We start from the raw sequence: 5345 nt of genomic DNA on the forward strand, positions 1-5345 counted from the left end.
ACTCACCTGTTATATTCAGCTTGCAATTGTTTATATTAGGATACGTTTTTCAAAAAGCACAAAAAACATACTTTTAGCAAAAGTTCATCTACTAGTTGATCACCTTGTTAGCTTCCTAGCAAACTAGCTAGCTAATATCATTTATTTTCAATAAAGATGTTCTATATTTTCCATTAAAATGAAACGTCCAATGTTTGCAATTATATGTTTTTTGACATCAATGACAAGTTAGCTAGGTAGCTAGCAACCCCAAAAAGGGTCACGAAATGTTATTTTAACCAACCGGACTTGCGATGAAGTCATCCGGACGCATTTTGGCCTGACAGCTCCAGTGTGTAGCCTGCGTGCTGACACACACACCTGGAAATCAGCATGACGTTCAATCTGCCCTGCCGCTCCGCTGTACAATCTGCTCTGCTGCTCCGCTGTTCAATCTGCCCTGCTGCTCCGCTGTTCAATCTGCCCTGTTGCTCCGCTGTTCCATCTGCCCTGCTGCCCCGCTGTTCAATCTCTCCCGCTGTTCCATCTGCTCTGCTGTCCCGCTGTTCCATCTGCTCTGCTGCTCCGCTGTTCCATCTGCTCGGCTGCCCCGCTGTTCCATCTGCCCTGCCGCTCCGCTGTTCAATCTGCCCTGCTGCCCCGCTGTCCCATCTGCCCTGCTGCCCCGCTGTTCCATCTGCCCTGCAGCTCCGCTGTTCAATCTGCCCTGCTGCCCCGCTGTTCCATCTGCCCTGCTGCCCCACTGTTCCATCTGCCCTGCTGCCCCGCTGTTCAATCTGCCCTGCTGCCCTGCTGTTCAATCTGCTCTGCTGTCCCGCTGTTCAATCTGCCCTGCTGCTCCGCTGTTCCATCTGCTCGGCTGCCCCGCTGTTCCATCTGCCCTGCCGCTCCGCTGTTCAATCTGCCCTGCTGCCCCGCTGTTCCATCTGCCCTGCTGCCCCGCTGTTCCATCTGCCCTGCTGCTCCGCTGTTCAATCTGCCCTGCTGCCCCGCTGTTCCATCTGCCCTGCTGCCCCACTGTTCCATCTGCCCTGCTGCCCCGCTGTTCAATCTGCCCTGCTGCCCTGCTGTTCAATCTGCTCTGCTGTCCCGCTGTTCAATCTGCCCTGCTGCTCCGCTGTTCAATCTGCCCTGCTGCTCTGCTGTTCAATTTGCCCTGTTGCCCCGCTGTTCAATCTGTCCCGCTGTTCCATCTGCTCTGCTGTCCCGCTGTTCCATCTGCTCTGCTGCTCCGCTGTTCCATCTGCCCTGCTGCTCTGCTGTTCAATCTGCCCTGCTGCTCCGCTGTTCCATCTGCCCTGCTGCCCCACTGTTCCATCTGCTCGGCTGTCCCGCTGTTCCATCTGCTCTGATGCTCCGCTGTTCCATCTGCTCGGCTGCCCCGCTGTTCCATCTGCCCTGCTGCTCCGCTGTTCAATCTGCCCTGCTGCTCCGCTGTTCAATCTGCCCTGCTGCTCCACTGTTCCATCTGCCCTGCTCCCCCGCTGTTCAATCTGCTCTGCTGCCCTGCTGTTCAATCTGCTCTGCTTTCCCGCTGTTAAATCTGCCCTGCTGCTCCGCTGTTCAATCTGCCCTGCTGCTCTGCTGTTCAATCTGCCCTGCTGCCCCGCTGTTCAATCTGCTCTGCTGTCCCGCTGTTCCATCTGCCCTGCTGCCCCGCTGTTCCATCTGCTCTGCTGTCCCGCTGTTCCATCTGCTCTGCTGCCCCGCTGTTCCATCTGCCCTGCTGCTCCGCTGTTCAATCTGCCCCACTGCCCCGCTGTTCCATCTGCCCCGCTGCCCCACTGTTCCATCTACCCCGCTGCCCCACTGTTCCATCTGCCCTGCTGCCCCGCTGTTCCATCTGCCCTGCTGCCCCGCTGTTCCATCTGCCCTGCTGCTCCACTGTTCAATGTGCCCTGCTGCCCCGCTGTTCCATCTGCCCTGCTGCCCCGCTGTTCCATCTGCCCTGCCGCCCCGCTGTTCAGTGGTACTCTCAGCCTGGTGGGGGTATCGCACAGCGAACACACTTTCTCAATCGCAGCAGCCCTTTAGCTCTCGTTTGCCCGCCATTCTTTATTGAACACATGTTCATATACAAAGGTATGAAAAAAGACATGGGCAATAGAAAACAAAAATGAAAAGGAGACAAAAGTAAACGAAAGGATTGTATTTTACAAGTTTGTGTTATATTCAGCATATTACATTCGCCTAGTAACTTAAAAGTCTGAATAGCTTTTTTTGTTTTGAATATTAAATAAAATGGTGTATTGTGGCGGCCACTAGGGGCTATGCCTCTCACCCAGCAGGGCTGCGAGCTGGGGGCGTGGTTTACGTTGGGGGCGTGGTTTACGTTCCCGGGCTCTCTGGTGCAAGGTTGTTCCTGTTGCAGTTTGGTTTTTGGAGCTGAGGAATAAAGTTCAAACTCGCCTTCGTCTCCTGTGTTTTTCCTCATCCTGCCACAGTATATTGTTTAAATTCAGGAATAAAGTGCAGGAAATTTGGTTTGGTTCCTGGCCATTTTTTTTCTTATGAATATGGAGTTCTCCAAAAATAATAACTAGTTGTATGATATGCAGCATGTTATTTCTAATCTTATATTTACTGAAATGTATAATTACATCAACCATATCTATTTCAATATTCACCTTAAGTCTTTTAGGAAGTTGGCCACATCAATCCAGAACATTCTTGTATATATACATTGGAAGAATAGATGGGTAATACTCTCTTTTTCTAGTCCACAAAAACCACACTTATAATCAATATCAAGTTTGAATCTTTCTAACACACGCTTTACCGGATAAATTCTATGCAATATCTTGAAAGACACTTGCTTAAACTTGTTACTGATACAGTATCTATCACAGATTGTCAATGCTTTCTTCCACCGTATATCATTAAATAATGAGGACCAGAAGCATCTAGAAGATGGGACAGTAACACCACTCAGTGTGTTCCTAATATTTTTGTTAGAGCACTTCTCTTTCAATATATTGGTTTCACCAATATAAATATTTTCAACACAATCTTGAAAATGAAAAGGTAGGTCTACCGCACCAGAGTTTCGAAGAAGTATCAGGACACTTTCTGGTATAGCATCGAAAACAATAGCATACTCATTTGGTTTTATAGGTATTTTGAATTTATCAAGATAAGTAACCATTTTGATTAAGTAATTGGCCAGCTGTTAGTATTCCATTATTAAACCACGTGTGACAGAAAATACTCATATTTTTATATCGGATGTCTTTATTGTTCCATATGAAGTACCTATGAGGCGAAAAGTTATCTTTGTAAGCTAATAACATTACATTACATTACATTCCAGTCATTTAGCAGACGCTTTTATCCAAAGCGACTTACAATAAGTGCATCAATTAACGTAGGAAATCAGGAGAACTACTAGTCATCAGAGGTCATAAGCGCATGTTCTCTCTAAACAAGCATCTAAGAGCAAAACCAGTGCTAAAGTAAAAGCCCAAGAAAGAAATTTTATTTTTTATTTTTATGAGTGAAAACAATAAGTGCTAAGAGCAAGTAACAGGGTAGTAGTTCTTGAAGAGGTGAGTTTTCAACCTGCGCCGAAAGATGGGCAGCGACTCCGCTGTCCTGACATCAGTGGGGAGTTCAGTCCACCACTGTGGAGCCAGGACAGAACAGAGCCGGGACCGGGTCGATCGGCAACAGGGGCCTCTGAGCGACGGGGCAACCAGGCGTCCCGAGGCAGCAGAGCCAAGTGGTCGGGCAGGGGTGTTGGGCTTGACCATGGCCTGGAGATAGGAAGGAGCTGTTCCTTTCACTGCCCTGTAGGCTAGAACCAGAGTCTTAAACTGGATGCGAGCAGCTACTGGAAGCCAGTGTAGGGACATGAGAAGGGGAGTTGTGTGGGAGAACTTGGGTGGTTGAACACCAGACGAGCTGCAGCTTTCTGAACAAGCTCCAGAGGTCTGATGGCCGACCCTGGGGCGCCAGCAAGGAGGGAGTTGCCATGGTCCAGCTGGGAGATGACCAGAGCCTGGATGAGCACCTGTGCCGTCTCGTCGGTGAGGGATGGGCGAATCCTCCTGATGTTATAGAGGAGAAATCTGCAGGAGTGAGCAACTGATGGAACTTTTACAGGAAACGACAGTTGGTCGTCCAGGATCACACCCAGATTCCTCACAGTCTGAGTTGGCGTCACCACGGTGTTGTCAATGGTGATGGCCAGGTCTCAGTGCGGGCAACCTTTCCCTGGATGGAACATCCGCTCTGTCTAGTCCAGACTGAGCTTCAGGTGGTGTGTCGCCATCCACTCCGAGATGTGTCAGGCACGCAGCAAAGCGTGTCTCTACTTGTGTGTCAGAGGGAGGAAAGTCAAGTCAAGTCAAGTCAAGTTTATTTATATAGCACATTTAAAACAACCACAGTTGAACCAAAGTGCTGCACAAGCTTAAAATACAATATAAAATAAGTAACACATATGAATATAAAAATACATGTAAAAGTAAAATAAAGGAATTAAAATGTAAACAATAAAACACAAGAGTAAAAGTATATTTCCACAATAAAAAAACGGTGTCTAGCTCAACTTGAACTGAATGCCAGCGAGAAGAGGTAGGTCTTTAACCAAGATTTAAAAGTCTCTAGGGTCTGAGCAGATCTTATGTGTATTGGTAAGTTGTTCCAGAGATCAGGGGCAGCAACTGCAAAGGATCTGTCACCCCTATTCTTAAGCCTGGATCTCGGAACATGTAAGAGCATCTGGTTTGCTGACCTGAGTGCTCTGACTGGTGTATGATAATATATTAGCTCAGATAAATAAGATGGTGCCAGCCCATTTAACGACTTGAAAACAAGTAATAAAATCTTAAACTGGATCCTAAAACAGACAGGAAGACAATGAAGGGAGGCCAGTTCAGGCGTTACGTGGACAAGACAAGGTCAACTGGGTGTCATCGGCATAACAATGGTAAGAGAAGTCATGCGAGCGAATAACAGACCCCAGTGATGTCGTGTACAGGCGGAAAAGGAGAGGACCCAGAACCGAACCCTGTGGAATGCCTGTAGTCAGTCTGCGAGGCTCCGACACAGATCCCCTCCATGTCACCTGGTAGGAGTGACCCGTCAGGTAGGATGTAAACATTGAGAGTTCAGAGCCTGTGACATCCAGCCCCTCGAGGGTAGAGAGGAGGATCTGGTGGTTCACTGTGTCGAACACAGCTGACAGGTCCAGGAGTATCAGGACAGAGGACAGAGAGTTTGCTCTCGCAGAGTGCAGCAATTCTGTCACTGCAAGGAGGGCCGTCTCTGTCGAGTGACCCACCCTGAACCCAGATTGGTTGGGGTCCAGGAGGTTGTTCTGGTGGAGGTACAAAGAAATTTGG

Source organism: Lampris incognitus, chromosome 18 (assembly GCF_029633865.1).
Source record: "Lampris incognitus isolate fLamInc1 chromosome 18, fLamInc1.hap2, whole genome shotgun sequence".
NCBI classification, from domain to species: domain Eukaryota; kingdom Metazoa; phylum Chordata; class Actinopteri; order Lampriformes; family Lampridae; genus Lampris; species Lampris incognitus.